Source organism: Candoia aspera, chromosome 6, assembly GCF_035149785.1.
Source record: "Candoia aspera isolate rCanAsp1 chromosome 6, rCanAsp1.hap2, whole genome shotgun sequence".
In the NCBI taxonomy this organism is placed as follows: Eukaryota; Metazoa; Chordata; class Lepidosauria; order Squamata; family Boidae; genus Candoia; species Candoia aspera.
Window position 1 is genome coordinate 14,995,429 of NC_086158.1, and position 23,011 is coordinate 15,018,439.

The following is a 23,011-nucleotide window of genomic DNA, read 5'->3' on the forward strand; positions in this document are numbered from 1 at the left end:
TGCATTCATTTCACTTGGAAGTAATCTTTGAATGCTAACCTGGAAGTAAAACTCACAAGCCTGGTTCATACATAATATTAAATGGATTGTTTATTCCAAACAGGCTGTTATGGCCCATTCAATAAATTATAGTTTAAAATGTTGGCCTAGCATTTTTCTGTAAATTCAGCCATTTTACTGAGTAGGGTTATTTTCTAGTTAAGTGTGTTTGAAATGTTTTTTCATGTTTTAATACCAAGAACATTCAATGCTAATTTTCCCATCCAGGTATCCTAAACATATCTTATGCGAGTTTTTCAAATGGAATCTCAGAAGTATCTGAGAAATTGCATATCTGTCCCCCTAACCAGTATGAAGTATTATTACATCAACAGAATAAGTACACTTTATACCCTTTTTCATCTTCCTTGAAGAGCATCAAGCATGCAGACAGAGGTCATCTGGTATGTATTATATCCTTGGACCTCCAAAGAGCTTCTGACAAATTTCCACATCAAAGATTCCCAGATAATCCTATCCGTGACTACTAATAGTCCAGGCTTTAAAAAAAAAAAAATAGCAAACCAAGGGCAGGGAAGCAAGTAGTGGGGTCCCCCAAGGATCTGTCCTAAAATCAGAGGAATTTAACTTACCCAAAGGGAGGAACATACAGATAGCTTTAAATTATTCAGGAGGATAACATCTATCTGTGAATGCTCCAGCAGAATCTTCCCAAAGTAGGTGAAAGGGCAGCATGTGGCAAATTACATGGAATGTGTTTTACAGCTGAGCCAAAAAAATCCTACTTCATTAAATGGTACTGATGGGATCTGAACAAGCTCTGAATACCCTGGAATTATCTTGTGATTGAGGTTAATAACTCAATGAAGTGTCAACCCACTTGGTAGAAAGCATGAAAAAACAAATATAGAAAGGACTGAAAATAAAATGTCCTGAATCTTGAAGCCAGGATATAAATTTGAAGTGCTGCCATTGTAACTAATGTATTACACATTTGTTCTCATCACCCCATCTCAAAGTATACCATACGGTAGCACTAGAAAATAGGCAGTCAGAAAGGTGAAGAGATATGAGTCTCTTCCTTGTGGTAGAAGGATAAAACGCTTGGGCTTTTTTATTTTTTTAAAAAGCGACTAAGGAGGTTCAGTGACACACAGAGAGAAAGAGTGTGTGTGTGTTTCTGTGAGAAATCCCCTTCCCTTATTCTAGTCAGCTCCAATGGAATCAAATAGTAGGATTTTACATAACTTAGAGGAATCATTGTCCCAAAATGAAGCAAGCATCATTAGCTGTAGATGGCCTTAGAAAGAGATACGAACACCACCTCTCTGGTCTAGACTCAAATTCCGTGCAGGTATATTTCTGACCACTAAAAGCTGAAGTTAGATAAAGAATGCAGAGAGCTAGTTATTGTCCTCACACTTAGTTTGTGAACTTCCAGGAACCACCTGTTTGACCACTGCTGATCATAAGATGCTTATCCAGATAGAACTTTGGTCTGATTTATCCAGGCACCTTGGGAGAAGAGCAATGTCAAATCTCAATAAAATAGTCAAGAGCAGAGACATCACACTGACAACAAAGGTCCGCATAGTTAAAGCAATGGTGTTCCCCGTAGTAACATATGGCTGCGAGAGCTGGACCATAAGGAAGGCTGAGAGAAGGAAGATAGATGCTTTTGAACTGTGGTGTTGGAGGAAAATGCTGAGAGTGCCTTGGACTGCAAGAAGATCAAACCAGTCCATACTCCAGGAAATAAAGCCAGACTGCTCACTTGAGGGAACGATATTAAAGGCAAAACTGAAATACTTTGGCCACATAATGAGAAGACAGGACACCCTGGAGAAGATGCTGATGCTAGGGAGAGTGGAAGGCAAAAGGAAGAGGGGCCGACCAAGGGCAAGGTGGATGGATGATATTCTAGAGGTGACAGACTCGTCCCTAGGGTGGCGACCACCGACAGGAAGTTCTGGCATGGGCTGATCCATGAAGTCATGAAGAGTCGGAAGCAACTGAATGAATAAACAACAAAACATTCTTTTTTTTTTTTCCAGGCTATACAGACTTAAACCTATAGAATGTTAGTACTATTTACCAGCTACTTTGCAAAGAATCAGTAAATAACAACTTGTTTGCATTGCATAACTCTATTAATATTCACCAAGAGACAGAGCAGAGAGATGGCATTATATTTTGTAACAGGGGAAAGTAATCAAAGGAAAAAGGAAGAACTACAAGGACATGATTCTGATTTTTTAAAGAAGCAAAATACTTTAGAAAAATAAAATGCAGTTTCAAAATAAGGACAGAAAAATTAAATATGCTATTTTAATAGCCCTGTTCTTTCAGGATTACACAGAGAGAGAGAAACTCGTGATGTTTCATGTGACTTGGTTCCTTCTGCACCTCACTAATTCCATTCAAAGAAAAACAGCAGGGTGGTTCTTCTCAACCCAACCAAAAATTTCATTCGTTATTGCAATTAGCAAGGATGTGAGAAATGTTTTTACAGCAGTAAGCTAGCTGTAGATGTCTGCTGGGCACCAACAATTTCTGGTCAAAACAGATTATTTTTTTTGACAGTAATAACAGGCCAAGTTCAAGCCACATTCTATAACAAGCTAATTGAGTCACCTAGGAATACTGCACCAATTTTACATTATACCACTTACAGCCCACCCATCTGAAATTAGCAACCACATGGTCCAAGTCTACTTGAGTGGGCACAGAGAAGACACTTTTGTGGCAAAAACAAGGGGGACATCATTAGGTGTGCCTTTGACACACTGTCAGATCTAGATTCCAGCCTTTTCCAATCTATTTGTGTCTCTAGTTTGACAGACAGGAAACCATTGCAGAATCAGGGGTTCCTGGTGATGGGGTCTTTTGTATATTTATAATGCTTGAGTTTATTTGGCCACATTCTATGCTGCCTGTTCTTTGCAACTTCTAATGTATAGGTTGTGCCCTTGCCTTAGGGCATACATCTGTAAAGGGGGAAAGAAGATAGGAACTCTAAGGGAAGGTCTCTGTCCAACAGCTGACACCAACAGGATAGTTAGCTCCTGCTGTGCCATGATCATACGTCAGGGGCATCTGCAGCAATAGTCATTGGCTTTAAACTGAAGGGCACAGCTGGGTGATCAAAGCCCTCTTTTTAATGTGCCAAATGCACTGCACATGTAAGAAGGGGCAGGGCTTCCATCATCCAGTTGAGCCCACCATTTTGAAGTAAGTGACAGTTGCTGTGGACACCCCTGCCATAATTCCAACTGAAGTTCACTAGCAATTATGAAAGTTGGAGCCCAAACATATCAGGTGAGGCCTAGTTCTGAGGCTATTTTATAACAATCCAATGCAAGACATCAGAGCTTGAATGCCCAGTAAAAACATCATGAAATTCTCCACTATTTCCACAGAAATGTTCTTTCTGTTCTCTGTCTTATGCATACAGATGTTTCAAGAAAGGAAGGAAAAACACGGGGACAATAATCCACCAGAGTCAGGTCTTTGATACAAAATTCCTTTTCAGTTCCCAAGAATTTATTGTCAATTGTTCCTAGTCCCTTCTGTGAGAAAGTAACCGACTTTAAAGGCCATAGTGTTAGTTCACAGCCAAACAGAAACAATAGAGAATAGAGAATCTTTCCCGAGAATTCTCCCATTTCTGTCAAAGCCAGCACCTGCACACATCTACTCTTTCTTTACAATATTTATACACAAGCTTTATAAATGTTGCCAATACGGTATAGAATAAACAGTACTTTATACAACTATAATGTAATCATATTAAGACATTAAAACAGGTTAAAAGGATTATTCACAACTTAGAAAGCAAAATGCAAGAGATGTGCCTTGCGAGTTTTCTCAGTAGATTGAGAGGAACCCCAACCAATTTTAATTCAGATGGAAAAGTGGTTTTAAATTAGAAAGTGGTAATCTACCAGTCCTATAGATCTGAATAACAGGGTAGGTTCACAGTAAATAAATGCTCCCACAGATAGCAATGCTCTAAAAGAGTGAAACTTTAAAACACCAACACCTTTATTTATTCTAGCATTTAACTAGCACCCAGGATAATGGAGTGATATGATCATTATTATATGTTGATCAGCATTGTTATATGTTGAGCTACCTACCGCACTTTACTTCAACTGAAGCTTTCAGGCAATCTTCAAAGTTCGCCTTTGGTTATTCATACTGCAACTGTCAAAACAGCACTTTTATCAAGGTAAATCAATTCTATATAATAAGAAAGCAATATATCTAACTGAATCAGCATTATTCCACAGCTCACTCTGAAATGCTAATCTGAAGAGGAAAATTTAACAGATCAAGAAAAGTTCAGGCTCTGATAGGCTTCTAATGGAAAAGAATTCCACATTCTAAAAATATTAACATCTGTGATTATATTTAGTCATTATATGACCAGCATGAGATATTGCTCCTTGAACTACTTCCCCTGCTCCTCAAATGTTCTCCAGGTCTTTCCTAAACCAGGAGAAGCAGGAAGTTCTGACTCTCCTTGGTGGAAACAGTCAAAAATTCTAGGAGATGAATGGAAATGTTCTTCTACAAAGCTGGAACCCCCCTTTGTTGCCTTCACTACCTCCTCCTTCTCTTGACCCAGAGACATTCAGGAGTGGAGGGATGAGGAAGGGGAAAGTAGGGTGGCAGATGCTTTAAATGCTTCCAGGACTTTTGCGTCTACATGACTCCTTCCTCCAGAGCCTTTAACATTATTCTTTTAAAATTCTAATTGGCATGCAGTTGCAAATGGTTACACTTCCCTGAGTTTACATACAGTGATGGAGAATCCTACTCACTGAATTGTTACTTCTAAATGCAACACTGCCACATTGTGCTAATTAATGTACTTAGGGCAAGCAGTTCATTCTAGTTTCAAGTATGGTGGCAAAAGAGCATAAGAGAACTCTCTTTCACTGTCTCCAATTTCAGTTTTAGCCTTGTAGCTGTCTTCACTGAGTTCTTCCTTACTCAATTTTTAAAACTTGAAAATTGGATCAAGAAGCATTATATCCTTTGGCCTGCTTTTTCAAGGTGAATGATCTTTTCTCTAAAATCACATGGCTTTGAGAATCTTGCAAATATACCAAAGGAAGGAAGAGCTGACGGATGGATGAAGAGACTGAACGGCCAGCTCTGATAGGCGCTGTAAAAACAATAAACTTGGCTGGGGTCAGAAAAATTGTGCAATTGCCCACAAGCTAGAGAAAATTAAACCATAACACAGGAATGTTTATCAGAATTAAAGCCGCAGCAGGCTAGAAGTCTCTTTCAGGAGGAAGCCCTACTGAATTGGGCTGTTTGCCAGTAAAGAACTGAACCCTCTCCTTATCCAGAAAGGGGAAAGAAGGAAGTTCAGAAGGGAACAGCTGGCTGTTGGAAAAGAAGCCATTTGGAAATTGGTGGATGGTTGAAGGAGAGAAAAGATCTACTGTAGTTCAGCTCTGAATCAGAAATGTTGGTTTCACCAACAGCTTCCAAAGGGAGAAAGCACAATACTGTATGAGTACAGTCTAGAAAAAGGAGTTTAGCTTATCAAACTATGTGGCAAATATATCAGGGCAGCCTTCCTCAATCTGGGGCCCTCCAGAATATGTGCAGTCCTGACCCCTCAGCCATCATGCAGAGGACTCAAAGTCTACCCATCGGAAAGGCAATGTAATGGAAAAAAGCTGTCTTTTGTTAAGAGTTCTCTACGTTATTTCCTAGTATAATAATTTTACACACACATGAAAATTATTGTTTCCACAAGATTAAACTCAGTAAGAACTAGTCTCTTAAGGCCCAGACATCAGGTTTTCCGCTATAATTCCAGACAGGAGAGTAAAAACATACAGGGATTTCCTTTTCAATTCAGACAAAGCACCAAGCTTTTTAATCCATAGTTGGTTTAGCTGTTCCCATAGGCAGGAAAAGCCAAGTAGAGGCAAACAGGTTTTATGCATTAATTGGTAGGTCTGAATTTTCTATAATTCTGGCTTGCTGTTGTGAGTAAACTTAGCCAAAAAACTGTTCCCCAAAGCATTTAAATACTTTCCCCCCAATCTTTAATACATACCACTTGTTTCAGTTGGACTCTAACTATATCCAAGAGTAAGCTTCTCGAATCCTGACATTCACATACACTCCCTGGGAGTAATTTCTCTGGCACCCGCAAGCTCCGCTGATATTAACAGGGGGTTGTGGAAATTTACCCTGAAAAATTTCACCCACTGATCTCGACAGGCCAAGCAAAAGCAGGAACACAAGAACGCAACAAGTTAGTTTTCTAGCCAGTTGCCTCAGCCCCACCCAAACCCCGTTAATTAACTGTATTAAAAAAAAGATTACATCATGAAGCAGGTAATATCAATGATTTAAGTGTGGCTCGAAGTTGGATCCGCAGCTGCAAAGCAGCTGCAATTTCTCTTGTGATTTTCAATGGCTTCACACCTCTTTCAGTTATTCTTCTTTACCATGTTACTGCAGGTTCAAGTATCACAGATGTTCCCTTTACTTCTATCACCCACGTGGCTTTCTCTTTGTCTACAGGGGTTGCATAACTAAAACAAACAGATTTGTTTCCTGTCTGCTGCTGCCAAGTAACTTAACAGGCTCTATGAACTTGCTGAGATCATTCTGGGAGGGAAGAAGTGAAACCCCAGAGAGAAAAAAAGTTTGACTATCAGTAGACTATATTGGAAGGCCAATTTAAATAAATGTAGGAAATCAGGTTGACCAGTTTGTTTTGTTCCTCTCCTTTTCAAGAGCATTGCCTTATCAGAAGGGCAAGGGGAGTCAAAGAAGTCAAGATGGTGGCCAAGATCACATGATCAAAATCCCATCCTTTTTTTAATGTGTCACATGCATAGGGCATATTTTAAAAGGTAGAACTGTCAAGGCCACCATCTTGACTTTTTTGACCTGCCCTGTGGACACTTATTTGGGGAAGGTCATAAGTCGACCACTTCATTTACATACAAATGAGTCACCACTGAGTGACTCATGTGTAATGCTTGCAGACATAATTAAACACAGACTACTATTAGAGCCAGGTTTTGCATTTTTGTAGTTGATTATTACAATTAGCATTCAGAAACTGGCCACCTCTACAGAAAGTAAAAGGAAAAAAATCTCTTGAAATAGCAGTTTGTGGTACATAAAACATAAATCAGTCTTATGTCAGAAAAAAAACATACATTATTTCAAGATCAGCCCTAAATGAAGGAGGGCTTCGCATCTGTGGCATTTTTAACATTCTTTCTCAAGTTGTGTGATCTGTGAATCCTTTGCAGCTTTGTTCCACAACATTCTAAACTCTGAAGCCAAGTACACGAAGTAACAAACTCTGTTCACCTAAAACAGCATGCCCAAACAAATAAACCACATCATGTCTTAATGTGATGACTTGGTTCACACCAATGCTAAGCCCATGGTTGGGTTTTCACAACCACAAATTTCCAGCCCCGCTTTATCACACTGTGCAAACCTAGTCTATTTGTCCTGTATTTTGGGTTCGCATTTGATTCACATTTCACTTTTCTTCTGCAATAAATGTGCAGGCATAGATGCTCACAACCCTCCCACTTTTGAGAAATGGCACTGTTGCTGTAACTGCTCCCATGAATTATGGACTATTGCAACACACTCTACATGGGGTGCCCTTGAATAGCATTCGGAAGCTTCAGCTGGTAGAGAATGCAGCTGCCTAGGTTGTAAATGGTGTCAGCTACTCGGCACATGTAACATCTCTGCTTTGGGAGCTGCATTGGTGGCTGGTCTGTTTCTGGGTGCAATTCAAGGTGCTTGTTGTCACCTTTAAGGCCCTTCCTGGCTTGGGACCAAGTTACTTTGGGGGCCATCTTTTCCCAGTTGTTTCTACCCATCCAATCTGGTCCAGCACATCTCCCATCAGGCAAGGAATACCGGCTGATGGGGACCAGGAGATGTGCCTTTTCTGTTTTGGCGCCTGCCCTCTAGAACATCCTCCCTCCTGAGATTAGGATGGCCCTGACCCTTTTGGCTTTCTGGAAGGCCTTGAAGACCTGGCTTTGTGCCCAGGCCTGGGGCCCTGAGTGTGTGAAGGGCCCCATTACATGGTTGTGCTAACATCAATGGCTTTTAAGATCTCTCAGCTACATTTATATTTAATTTTTTGTATCGTTTTTATTGTTTGATTGTTTTTATTACTGTAAGGCACCCAGAGTCACTGGTTTGAGATGGGCGGCTATATAAATTGAATAAATAAACAAACAAATAATTAAATTAAATTAAATTAAATTAAATTAAATTAAATTAATTAAAAATACAAATTACTTCTTAAGTGCAGGTTATATGTAGACCCATCTTGCCAGTTTTGGAAACAAAGACACTGCTTCATATTAACTTTGTTTTGGCTGCTGAATGAACAGTTGAGCAAACACCCTTGGCTTGGTTCATGCATCATGCTAAGCCACTGCCTCTGCTTCACGAACTACAGTTGGTTGGGGATGCCCAATATATTAAAGCAAAACCAAACAAATCTCAATATATTTAATGTGATGTATGAGCCAGGCTTATGTTACTTAAAGTAGTATATTCAATTGAAAAAGAAAAAGGTAGAGGCTGCAGAAATAAGTATCACAGACTGAACAATAAAAGCCTTCAAAAAGTATTCTTGCCAATTGGCAGCTGGAAAAAAGAATCAGCCGGGATCTCTACTCTGGTGTTGCCACTGAGAAAGTCCATGGCTTGGCCTCCTAAACCAGGCTTAGATGAGTCTCTCCTTACATTTACTACATCCCTAAACTTTCCAGTCTGGATAACTCTGGGCAGTCTTTCTTCACTACCCACCAAGTTAACCAATACAGAGATTAACAATTTCAGTCCCTTTTTCAGAATACTTTTGTCAACCAACAAAATCTAATGCAGAAACTGAGATTTTCTTTTTCTTTTTGGGTGCTGTGACTTCATTAGGAATCTTCCCAAAACAGTGAACTGGTTTAGTGATAAATGCTATGAATTTTAAAAAAATACGTTATGCTCTATCTGTATATTTAAGATCATAAAGTATTGACTAGTTAACAGCTCAGAGTTTTTTTTCCTTCTTCTCTGGACTGGCTTAAACATATGATGCTTTTATGCTTAAAAACAGCAGTGTAGAAAGCCTACAGGGTGTGTTTTGTTCTTGGCCCTCTGAATTTATTTTAAAAAGAAAATAAAGGTAGACCTTCAGTACAAAAATATTGACCAGGGAATGCCAAGCCAAATGTGCAGAATTACATTAGGAGAAAAAAAGGGCCATGTATTTCTGAATTTTATGAATGAAAAAGAGCAGGAACAGATTGAATATTGACAAAAATGGAACTCAGCACAACTTGATTTAGCACTTTAATGAAATTTTGGTTGTGCACCACTGCTGTACAAACTTCTGATAAAATACCTATGACTGCGGCATCACCCCAGGCTCTGAGCATCTATTGTTACTTGCGTCATCAGGATTGTACAAAGCACAAGTCCACACAAGCTTCATTGGATGCCATCATATGTCCACTTGGCACTAACTACACTGAATTTCCACCCATTAAATGCCCATCACAGTAGCCCCAAAATGTTCAACTTAAAAGGAGTATGCATCCCCTAATACAGAAAGCTCACTTTCAGCCTTACCTATTACCCTTGGGGGAAAAAAATCCCATTTTTTTCTTCTGTGACCTCAGCTTGGGTGGGAAAAAAAAGCACCCATTCTTTACATGAATTCCTGCCATTTTTCCCACTGGAATTAAAAAAAAAAAAAAGCAAGGTCTATATTCATTCCTGAGAAAGCCTTCAGGTTGAACTCATGTTCACCTGACTGGAAACTCTCTCCAAAGAGACTGTAGAATTTTTTCTTTTTTTTAATAACAGTGAAATGTAGGTTTAGAAAACACAAGATTTTTTTTCCCCAACACTGAGGGAGTTCCAGGAAAGATCTAAGAACTAGTTTGTCATTTTTTCCTGGTTCCTTCCTATCACTGAACTTCTGCTGTTTCTTATCCAACTCCATTTTAAATACTCATCTGAGATCCTGCCCTTTTACATTTTAGGGAAGAATGGAGAGAAAGAGAGAGAAGGGGGGGGAAAACCCTCTTTTTTTCCTGATTAGGGTTCTGGGTAATGCACAAATCTGATCTTAAACAGTATCAATAGGATTTGCCTGAGTTTTCTTTTAGAAGTCAGTGATTTTTCAGCATTTATATATTTTAACAAGTGGGCCGACAAGAGGGGTGAATTTAGAGCTTGCCTAAAAAGCTGGCTGAAACAGCAGTGTGGGGGTGGAGAGGAAAGCAATAAAATTAACTCCAATGCAACAGCAAGTAAAAATTCACAGACCCCCCCAAGGTTTAAAAACCTGTAGGCTGTAGGCTGAGTAGAACCCATCAGATTTTAACATCATCTGGAGCCAGGTCTTCCTATTATTAGGAAGAGTGAGGTGTCCTGCCCTGCCTCGGGCAACAGTTTTCATGACACCATTACATTTCCTTTAACACTTCACAGATGGAAAATAGAGGTGCACTTTCAACACCCCTATTTCTTATGCCAAGGACTGCAGCCTCAGGGTGTAAACACACAGCCTTGTTACATTCAACTGTCTCTCTCTCTTCATAGTTTGCCCTTTACCAGAACTCACATCTGGCTGCAAAGATTTCATCTCAAAAGTTTCCACTGGGATGTCTGTTGCACTGTAGAGAAACTTAGACAGACTTAAATGGGTTGTTGAGAAAGCAGCAACTGCCTTCAAGAATAATCCATCTTCCGTCTATGTTTGACCCTGGCCAGAGATAGTTGAGGAAGGTTTCTCTCATCACCTTTGCCTCTACACCTCAGGAAAAGCCCAGTCTCAACTTAATCTACTGTTACCTGGCTTAAGCAGACTGAAGTAGCAATCTTCTACATGCTTACTTTGGAGGAAGGGGGAGTCAGTGTAGTGGGAATTATTGCTCATTCAATGTAGGATTGTAGTGCCAACTGCAACACAGGGATAAATTGTAAGAGAAAGAATGAGCCTGTTACACAAATGGAAGAAGTGGAGAACATCTCCATCAGGTTTTCTTGCTATGGCTTTTAAAACATAAACACAGTACTTCCTTTAGTGCATTCACTGTATGCAGTTGGCTTTATTTCAAGATAACACACACTCAAAACCACAAAATTTGACTTGCAAGAACTTCCTCATAATAGCAGACTTTAAAAAAAAACCCTTAGTCAGTTTGTCAGCACATGACACCACTCCCAAGTTCTGCTGAATTCTGCTGAACAGATGATTCATTGGGAAATGACCTATGAAATTCTGCCATCATTACTGAGAACATGAACACTTTTCTCACCTTTTATTATCCCACATACACTCCTCCAGGCATAAAGGCCATCACAGAGGCAAACAAGAGAGGGCCTTTTCAACCATCTTACGCAGAAGAATATGATCCAAATCAGAAGCCATAGAACAAATGATGCTACCTGTGATTCCTAATTATCACTTGGAAACCAAAGGATACTGTGCCAGACACATGCTCATCTAATCTACTGGTTTCCAAACTTATGAAAAGTTAAGTAATGAAAAACTTACCTAAAACAGAACTGCTTTTACTAATGATCTGCCTTTGAAATACACAGCTACTGGGCAACAGTAGGAAGAAAATCAGTCAGGGTGGAAGGAAACAAATGTTAAATTGTTAACTATAGGTCACCACCTTATCTATGGTCTTGATATCATTAAAATAACCTAACCTCTATACTATTGTATTTTAATGTTGACAATTTTTTTAAAAAATGAATTACAATGGTTTTTAAAATGCATGTTTTAATTTTTTTGAATTAAAAAATACCATCCTGTTATACTATAGCACAGCTCAAGTGACAATACCTAGATGACTTGGACCGCTCTTGAAAAATATTGGGTTTGGTTAATATTTGGTAGGATTAGGGAATCCCAGGAAATCCCAAGGTTGTATGGTAAACCACACAAAACATTTCTATTCTGTTCCTGAACAGATTTTTCTGTTCCTAAAAAAAATCAAATGGACATGTTCATTCAAGATCGACTCAAAAAGTCCTCATCTTACCACTTTTATTATATAATATATGGTAAAGATCTACAACACAGAACTAGAACTTGATCTTCCATCTCTCCTTCCCCCTTTAGTCTCATGATTCCACTTAAATAGCAATTACATATTTATCTATGTGGGACGCGGTGGCGCTGCGGGTTAAACCGCTGAGCTGTCGATCGGAAGGTCGGCGGTTCGAAACCGCGCGGCGGGGTGAGCTCCCGTTGCTCGTCCCAGCTCCTGCACACCAAGCAGTTCGAAAACATGCAAATGTGAGTAGATTAATTGGTACCACTTCGGCGGGAAGGTAACGGCGTTCCGTGAGTCATGCTGGCCACATGACCCGGAAGTGTCCTATGGACAACGCCGGCTCCAAGGCTTTGAAACGGAGATGAGCACCGCCCCCTAGAGTCGGACACGACTGGACTTTACGTCGAGGGAAACCTTTACCTTTACCTTTTTACTCCCATTCCTCTGAATGAAACTTTGCCGCCTGAATGTGACACCTAGGTTCACAGATCATGGCAATCCATGATTTTCTTAGCCAGTTGCTTAATTAAACTAGAATTGGCTGGGTTCACCTAACAGCTAGGCCACTGATCACGGTTTAGAAGTCACAATGGCTGAATTTACTCAACACTCTAAGCCAAAATAATAATTATTTTTTAAATAATTTAATTATTAAAAACATGGCTTAATGCAATGTTTGAACCCACTTTACAGATCAGTCATTTCAGTAAAATCAAAAAACCTTTTTTTTGTGAACGTCATTATAAAATTCTGCATGTATCTACTAAATAAAAATGATCCATTCTTCCCAACTGCCTATTTCTGTTAACTCACTTCAGGTCTTATGTATTTTGTTTTTCTTATCTCATGCCTTTAATTTCTTTAGCTTACTATTTCCTACTCTTCATATGAACTTTGCATAATGTTTCTTACCCTCCTAAAAATTAGTCTCATGTGTGCAAGAACAGGTATACTATTAACGTTATTAAGACAACTACAAAATTTTATTAGACTATTAAACTATATGCTTTTGGTTCCAAATATCCTATTTAGGATCTCATGGCGGCAATGTGATCCTATATCTCAACACCTAGGTGCTTCAGAGGTCATGCCTGGGCTGAGCACACATTTAATTGCCATTGGGCCATATGTGTGATGGAAATGCAACCTGGGACACTGTCAATAAAACTGTGTGCCCACATTCAGAAGTGCTTCACACCTCCTGCAAATATAGCATCTCTCTGCAATTAATTAAAAGGAAGCACATCATTTTCCAATCTTCCATATCAGCCTGAAAAAAAAGTGTTGCTGCTTTAAGAGTCTTATTAAAGATATACCATTTTAGTGATTCATTAAAGCAGGAGCATCTTTTAGCATAGTTTTTATTTAAGCATTATTTAAGGCCTCTTTTCTTCCTAGCTATCCAGTCCTCTGCAAGGGAGGGAGGGGGAATATCTTGAAAAATCTCACAAATAAGCACAGGCAACAGTTTTTATTTATTTATTTAACTTTACAAACAGCAGCTGCTAACTTAATTTGGTGGATCTCAAAAAACTAAGCAAGGCTAGACAAGATTACTACTTGGACAAGAAGCCACTAAATAATCCCAGGTTGTAAACCACTCCAGGGAGTCAAAAGAAGTCCCAAAGACAATGGTAGGACATTGTCATATTGTCAAAAAAGCTACATGGACATTATTTATTCTATTTATTTATGTCATTTGTATCCCACCACAATCCAAAACAACTCTCACCAGATATCAAGCTCATCTCGAAGGAGTCTTTACCATTTTTAAGTCAAAAACTTGGATGTTGTTGTGGAATCACCAAAAGCTGACCTCAGCTTGGAGGAGCCATTATTTACTTATCACATGTTGGAGGAAAGAAAATCTGTTGAAAGTCTTTTATCTTTCCAACAGACAAACATTCCAGCCTGTAGATGGCCTGTTATCATTGTACATCTACCAGCTCCTGTTTCCCTTCTAGGTTGAAAAGCTGCCCTTGTTCCACATACCTTTGGACCATAGGGACAGACCGCAGTGACAAAACTCTTTTGATACATGAGACGTCTGCTGGGAAGAATTTTACATCATGTTACCTTGCAACCATGAGATCCTAAAAACAAAAAATTCCCAGGTTCCCTGAAACACATTGCTTAGATTTGTTTGAAACAGCCAGCTAGTGTGAAAGGGAAGGCATACAAGGGTATTCAGACCTGACTGCTGCTCATTTCTGTTCGGGTCACAAAGAGAACCTCAAATCAAATTGTGCTTCTTGTTCAGTAAAGCGCTTGCCAAAGTTGAAAACACACATTTACAGCATTATATTGTACAATGTATTCCCTTCTCCTGCTCTTGGAATTAGAGAAAAACTTTCATGAGTTCATATTTTGGAAAGCCCTCATTTATTTTCTGTAATTCATGCCTACAGATCAGCCACTTAACTAGGCCTGTTATAGCTACCTTAGGCTTCCTATGAAAAACACAAAAAAATTGGCACAGGGAAGAAAAGGAGCATTACACATTGCTCATTTTGAATGTGCAAAAAAACAATACGGAAATACTCTTTGTTGATATGAAAGAACGTTCATTACAGTGTAAGTTTTACAACTGAAAAACAAGCATTTCTGTCCTAACAGCCAGGAACCATGCTGAGACAAGGAATAGGTCTCTAGTACTTTATTACTGCTACATTAGACAGAAAATCCTAACAAACTGAAGAAGCCTGGGAAAAACCCAGACAGATAAACCCCAAAGGCTACGGCGGGTCTGATCTGTGTCTCTCTGAATGGCTGCTTAAGTCCTCAGTACTACGCATGCGTTTTCCCCCCTGGACAGAGGCCCCCTCCTGCTCGCCATCAGTACTCATGACAATTTCCTTCATTATATGTCTAGATTCCTTTTTAGATTTTAAGGGAGAACTTTCTCAGTGAACTCTCAGGACCATTTTAATGGATGTTTCTTGTATTTCAGAAGTTTTTACAATAGTCAACAAAAAACAATATATAATACTTTCATCTCTTGAATTTAGAAACATGGGGGCTAGGTTGCTACAATTAATCAGAATTTCCAATTGTTTCAAGCGGGAGTTCCTTACAAGAAATAACAGCTGGCTACTTAAGCTGTTCCCTTTGGCATCTGAGCACTGTCCAAAAGAGAGTGAGAAAGCTTGTGGAGAAACAAAGTTTACTCTATCCCTTCTCCACCAACTCACTCTACTTTGATGATGTTCAGAATCCACCTCTTTTCCCAGCCAGTGCAGAAACTAAGTAAGTTGGCAGAGAAGGGACAAAGCAATCTATCTCTTTTCCTCTGACCTGCCGTATTCTCAGTTGGATGTGCAGGAAATGAAACTTCTTCCTACAAAGAAAAGCACCAGGCTAGTGGCAAGTGGACAGAAATCAAACACTACTGTTTTATCCTCTGCCACCATCCCTAGATACACAAGCAGACAAACAAAAAACTAGGGTTTGGTTTCTGTTCTACCTGTCCCTCTTATAAGCAAAAAGCAAGAAAGCCCAAATGTAACAGGTATTCCCATACTTACCGAAAAAAGAAAACAATTCTGAATTTAAGGCATGTGCACACCCACACTGACAAAAGAAAGTTATTAAAAAACAATAGTTAATGCAGATGTTAATTTCCCTACTTTGCCAGTCTGGGATGGCCAAGTCAAGCTGAAATCATTCCTGGAGATATTTTCCCTCCAATAAATATGTGCATGTCATACACCTCCATGTGTCTGTGCACATATGTATTTGTGTATATACACACCTAGCCAAAGTCCACACTGAAAGAAAGGACAAGAGCATGGCCATTATAAATACTGAAGGATTAAAATTCTCTGTAAGGTAAGACACCCCATTTATTCTTGCATTCACATGCATGCATAAATCATGCTTTCTTACACATAAACCACTCTCTCTCACATATACCCATGCACACAAGTAAATGTTCACACTTATTGGCTACTCTCCTTCCAGCAGAAACAGAGGAGAAAGGGAATGAGAACTGAAGATGAAGATGGGATGGGATGGGATGGGATGAAATGAAATGAAATGAAATGATGGGGTCCCTACACTGTGAAGGAACAGAAATAAAAAGTAGGGAATCATATTTGACAGTGACAAAGTGAAGGGAAGCAGAAGCTGGAACAGAAAGGTAAAAAGAGAGGTTTCAGAAAACTCAAGAAGGATTCGTGCTAGGCTCAACAAGTACACATCTCTATATAATCACTCTGGAGTAAGTTTTGTAACAGCTTACTTCCCAGTAAATATGCTTAGGTCTTCTAATTATGCAACAGTCCACTCACATTCAAGAAAGAGCACGATGAAAATGTGCTGACATGGCCCTCTTCTCACTGCACCTCAGGTAAAGGGGGTGCCTGCCAATAAAGAAGGAAGCAGGAATGCCATCATCTCTGCCTCACTGGGTGAAGTCCACAGACAGAGGAGAGAATATGAAGCATCCTGCTCACTTCAAAAGTTATTATTTAGGGAGAAAACTTGTTGACCTTCCAAGCAAATACTTTTGACCTTTATCAACAAGACTATATTAATTCCAGTGTTATCCCTTACATCTTAGAACACTTTTAGATGAAGCCCATCAAAACTACTAGGATACAGACCTCACAATATGGCCACAAGCCAAAAAAAAGCTTATTATTCCAACATCTTCACTGTACATCTACAAAAGATGTATTTCTCCTGGGAACAAGGAGAGCAGCTACTTAAGTTGAAAACTGGCAAGGGTTTTCTCATTTTCTACCTTCACTGAATCCTTGCCCCATCATCTTATTTTCCAAGGATCCCTGAGCAGTTGTCAATCAATCCTAAAGCCATGCTTTTTCAGAAGCAATTCTCTGGCCACACCTTTTGAGCAATACCATTCCTTTGCATTGATAAGGAGCAGCAGTTTGCTAGATATTTAGTTTGCAATGATTTGCTAGATATTTAGTTTGCAATGAGAAGCAGTAAAAAAACTTTTGCCTCAGATGCCAAAATAACTTTACTGGCCACAGATATCATGCACCGGGTCTGGAGTGTGGATTGTGGGGGTGAGGGGTAATTTGCTATTCTGCTGGAAGCCTCCAAATATTTTAAGCTAACCCTCTTTGTAATTGCACATTCCAGGAGAATATCAGCAGCACTAGACAAGACAGCTTTAAGGGAATATTCTCACTGTTGAGCTGATAAGCTTCCAAGAAGCCCCAGGGTTTCCTGGAAAACAGTTCAAAAGTCACTCTATGAAGGTCACGATATATTTATTTTTAAAACAAAGGTTTTTATATAGCTCCTGTTTTTTAACCATAGTCTTTTTTTAAAAAAATTACATTATATAAGATTCATTAGAAAGATTAGGGATTCCTGCCACAGTGGCAACTTTCTAGATGCAACATAAATCAACGTGGCCCAGAAATTTGGTTTAGTTTTACTAATTCTGACCAACTAATGATGCAAATGGGCATCAAGTGACATAGCCAGAATGTAGGCAAGAAAAATAACCAATCCAGTCACAGGACAACATTTCTAAAATAAAACTGTCTGCATCCCTGGAGATATATCTGAATTTAACCACAGTTCTAAAACTGCAGTTAGAAGCTCAACTGCAGGAGAACAGCATTCAGCATTAGACAAGACAGAACAAATTTCTCAAAAGGAAATAAAGTTATAAAGGCAATGTAGGCTACAAATATTTCATGTATGAACTTGGAAAACTTTATAAAGTAACAGCTCATCATCTCTATCCTAGCAATGACCTCAGTGAATGAGTTCATCCATTTTAAAAACGGCAAGGGTTTTCATTATAGGACAGACATGAACTGTGCTAGAAACATAAAAAATAACCAACCAGTAATTGGCTAATCATATTGTACAGTATTTCTGTATGACCACCAATGCCTTCTTCCTTTCTTTTTTCATCAAATTGACCCCCTCCCCCAAAAAAAGGTGGAGAAAGAAAAGTATTGTATGATATAAGTGTTTGGGGAAAGACTGAGATCAAGGATCACATTCAGTAACTTATTTGCAGATATGCCCTGAAGGAGATGTGAGTTTCACTGCATCAGGATTATATCCAGAAGTGTATATATGAAAACAATAGAGAGAATACTCTCCAATGTCTGACTTCTGCATGCATCTCTGTTCTACATATACAAACATAGGAAGATACATTAAATCTGCTCATTTGCATGTCCAGACCTATACTCTGGCTGGCTGTAAAGTACATCCAAAACATGTGCTTTATTCCTGAGCTGTAGTCTTTTTTTTTTTTGCTAGATATCAGGAAGTATAAAGAACAGCATCTGAATATTAGAAATTTCTGCATTTTCAAAAGGCCTCTTCCATTTACATTCAAACGCACACTAAGGACTAGAAACAGGTCCTTCAGACATGACTGAAGCCATACACTGAGGATACAGAATTCATTGCCCAGTCTTGCATTCTGCAATTCTTCTGCCTGCCTGCACGCAGAGCAATCTCATTATAGTCTTTAAGGTGCCGTGAGACTGTGTTGTTTTTAGATGATTAAGGAAAAGTTAATTGAATTAATTTTACTAAATTTTCATTCAAGCAACCCAGGAAATAAACAGAGCCTTTTTTCTACACCTAGAGATGCCAAGTAAAACGTGCAAATAATGTCATACAAGCCAGGGAAGCCATGGCACACCACCGGCACTTGGTTGCTGTGTATACATAATACATCTAACTAGATTAGGTAAAGAAAGATCTCATGGGTACCTTCAAAGAACATAGGATGCTTGATTAATTTCAAGCACTGGCAGAAAAGGAAGCAAATTGCAGAATAGGTATTTTGGAAATAATATGCACAGAAGCCTCTTTTCTGGAATGAGGCTCCCCCTGAGATTTGAACAGCTTCCACCCTACAGGGGTTTCAAAGGGCCCCGAAGACCTGGCTGTTCATCCAAGCCTTTGGCAAATGTGGTTGAAGCCCCCTTTTCTTCTTCTTTTTCTTTGTACCCATCTGGGTTTGTTATCCCTTCAATCTTAGTTCTTTATTGTTTTGTGTTGTTTCCTTGTTTTAAATGTTTTTAACAATTTGTAAACCACCCAGAGTCACTGGGAATTGGGTAGCATATAAATTCAGTAAATTTTGTCAAGATGGGCAGTGAAGAAATGTGATAAATAAATAAATATAAATAAATAAATTATTTGGGGGCTGAGCATGATGTGCAGACTCAGCTTGCTTAGTTCATTTACAGTTCAATATTTTCCCCCCAAACTGAGAAAAATGGATTAATTCAGCTGAAGCGTATCATGTGAATACGGCCTGGAAATGGCTTGTCAAATGGATTTGAAGGCTTTTGCCCTATAATTGCAAATTTCCATGAAAGCATGAATTGGCAGAAAAGGAAGCAAGTTGTAGAATAGATATTTTGGAAATAATATGCATAGAAGCCTTTTTTCAGTGTCTTGGTACGATGCTGGAAAGGCTATCCAGAAAGGGCTCCAAAATTCTAAGAGCTTGCAAACACTCCTAAAAGATCATTTGAGTGTAGCACAGAAATTTTACTCCCTTATGCAAAAATAAATATGGAATAGCCCCCTGTGGCTACCCACTCACAAGTCATTAAAGCCAATGGAGTTCTTTTAATAAGTATCAATAAGTAACTTGGAGGCCATATTCTGAAGTAATTCAAGTCTCTGGACAAAGCCAGCCTCACATGTCTAGGATCCCATCCAAGAATGAGACATTTGTGGCCTTCCCAATGTTGCTGAACTACATTTCCCAGTACCCCACATCACTGGAACTGATTCAGCAACATCTGGCTCCCCATTCTGATCAGTCCATCCAAAATGTTAATAGAGCACAGACAGCCCAGGAGAAGCAAGGGCTTCACTATCAAAGCTAGATCAGATATCCCTCCAGATCACAGGCTTGCTCTCAATGGCGTCAGCTGATGCAAGTTCTAATCCAACACATCAGGAGGGCATCCAGTTGAAGATGATTAATTTGGGAGGAAAGGAGAACAGACTGAACACCATTTCAATGCACAATCAGCTCAGCTAATTGATTGGCTCTCTCCCAACCCCTTACCGATCTCAGACACTGATTCCCGGCCAAACACAAAAGCACGCAGAATGCCATCAGCATACTGATGCCACTTCCTTCCAAAGTCCAAGCCGATTTCTCTTAGCATTTGTTTGTGTTAAAAAGCAGGGTGAAGCTGAGTCAGTGGGAGACAATAGAAGGTTGCAGGTTCAATTCTGGGTATCAACACAGGCTAACTGCTTGACTCCACACACTTCTGTAGCTGCAAAAATCCATTTCTCCAGATTTTAATACAAACACCCAACTGCTGAGGATTCTTGACCTATGAGTCTGCTCTCCCCACAAAGCCTCCTGGAGAGTCCACCCTTTCAACCAACAGGCTACTCCACTGAATCAATGCCAGAATGGTGTGTGTGTGTGCGCGCGTGTGTAGCAATTAAAGGTTGTGCCTCCTAAGAAAAAGTTGGGCCTTAGTCTCTTTGATTGGAATTACAGATGCATGACACAGAGTATGCATGCATCTTTTATTTTATTTCACTTTTTCAAATAAAGTTTAGCATTTTAAAGAAGAGGGGGAATGAAAAGGCTGGCCCAGGAAAGCATAATAATACTAATAATACTAATAATAATAATAATAATAATATCATCCAGCATTCCATTTCCTGGTTATGTGCTATTTTGGGAGGGGGGAGCGCTTGGCAAAGGAAATCAAAAGTTTCCAGAAATCTTTCCTCACTTTTGGCGTCAGCGAGAACGGGAGGAGCCCTGGAGGACGGGCTGGACGTCTGCGTCTTTCCATCGCTTTCTCCAACGTGTCCCTAGACAGAGACGTTTTCCAAAACGGGGGGGCGGCCGGGTGGAGGGGGGATTTAAAAACCTCTCGCTTTCTCGCGACCGCAGGGAGGAGCGCTGGCTAGTTCGCCTCCACCTGAATGACAGACATCCTACCCCGCCCCCCGCCCCCCCCAAGCCGCCCAAGAGGGGTAGACGTTACGCGGCGCTTGGCGGTGGAGAAGACCCCTGAAGCACCCCGACCTCGATTCGTTCAGCGGCTCCCGACCGGCCGGTTGTGCCCTACCCGTTGGCGGTGGCGGTGGGGCGGGCGGGAAGGAAGCGTGGAGACGACAAATCCCATGCTCCGTTTCTCACAGCCGTGCGCACGCCGGAACCCGCCTTGCCATGATGTGGCACACCACTTATTTTTGGGAAAGGCGAGCCAGGTTGATGGGAAGGAGGTAGATCAGGAGGGGGGGCCGGCTGGCTGCGGGGCGTCGCTCGACCACCGCGGATGGAAAGGCTCAAGCCCCGGGAAAGCGGAGCGGAGCCTCTCTGGATTGCTAGGGTAGGATGGAGCGTGGCTCTCCGCGACCGCCCAACGCTCTCGCCCTGAGCGCGGGTGTCCTTCCAGACGAGCTCCGCCAGGAGGGAGCAGCCCGTTCCCTCCCTCCCTCCCCGTCACTTTCCGCACCACTCCCCTCCGCAAGCCTCAGGGTTACCAAGCGCATCCCCCTCGCCTCTGACCCTCAGCGTCCCCTCGGCCCCCTTCTCGCTCCCGGCCCCGGGCGAACTTCTGCTGCTCCCGCGGCAACGGCGCCGACCCCTGCCCCGCCAGGCCAGGCCAAGACGTGGAAGCTGCTCCAGTTTATCCGCGGTTTCTTTTGCCACCTTTCCCCTCCTCTTCTTTAAAACTAGATTCCCGTCTCCGACTCCCCCCCTCCCCGTTTCCCCTCAAAAAAATTTTTTTTAAAGCAATTCTACGCAGGGAAAAGAACCAAGGCGCTTGAAGCGGAGGAATGGAGTAACTAGGAAAGTATGAAGCGCGGGGAAAGGAATGGATTGGGCAGATTTCAAAGGCGCCGGCAGGAGGATCTCCAGAAAATGGAACGACTCAAAACTTTGGGCTTCAGCTCCCCCGGGGTCCACCGACTCAACTTCCAATCTCTTCTCCCATTTTAGACTACACCGATTGTTACTTCTGCCTGCTTCCCCCCCCCCCCCGTCCCGGTTCACACCCGGGAGATTTTCCCACTCTGAAACAAAAGGAACCCGGATCGGGAACAGAAAAGAAACACGCGACCTCCCCCCCAAATACACACACACATTCTCCCTCTCGGAAAGCTAGGCGGCTGAGAAGCTGCCTGCCTTTGCAAGCCCCGGACGGAAACTCGGCGCTTTTTATTCTTGCAATCGGAAGCGTCTCGTTTGCTTTTCAAGGGACGGGGGACCGGGGGGGGGCGGTGGAGAGAAATCCGTTTTCACGCAGCGCATTTTCCCCTCCAGCTTTCAAGGGACGGAGAGGGCGGCGGAGGCGAGGGGCTTACCTTGGGCTGGAAATGGGGTTGCGCGCGAGGAGAAATGCCCTGTCTATCCTTCGGAGGGAGGGAGGCGACCGGCAGTCCGATAAATCCCCGCCTGGCTGGAAGAGTGAGCGAGCTGGAATAACTACCAGGCGGGTACGGAGGGGGATTCCGCCATGTCAATGATGTCGGACCACATGGGATTTGTGACCAGCCCACATACCATACAGTCTGGATTAGAAGCTACTGTGGGAAACGATGGCGGGGGGGAAGTAGTAATCAGCTGAGAAGGAACGGGCGGGGAGAGAAGGGAGGGGAAAACCGGGCGGGAGGGGGCTTGTACAACTGACACCACCTACAATATATACCCAGGCACGAAACTGCCGGTTTCCATCCCTCTTCTCTCAACTTCCTGCAAACGGAGAAACGAGAGGCGAGGTTTTCCAGCGCCAGAAGAAGGACGGGTGGTTTTCTTCAGCTGCAGTCCTGGGCTGGGTTCGCACGACGCACTGAGCCGCGAACGAGCCGCTTACTTTTTAACCCAACGTGTTCTGCGCGGCTGGTCAGAGAGGTCAGTTAGCTGGTTAGCTGAGAGCTCAGGCTTTCGTGTCAACTCAGAAAAT

The 23,011-nt window shown here is 41.3% G+C and overlaps 1 protein-coding gene across 1 annotated transcript in view; it reads right to left on the reverse strand.

Annotated features, from left to right (window-relative positions):
* Positions 1 to 22,608, reverse strand: part of FNDC3B (fibronectin type III domain containing 3B) — a 273,381-nt gene extending 250,773 nt beyond the window's left edge. Inside the window, exon 1 of the mRNA XM_063306442.1 lies at positions 22,413 to 22,608. The gene's annotated coding sequence lies outside the window, so the exon portion shown is untranslated. The remainder of the gene's footprint in view (positions 1 to 22,412) is intronic.
* Positions 22,609 to 23,011: the final 403 nt, after the last annotated feature.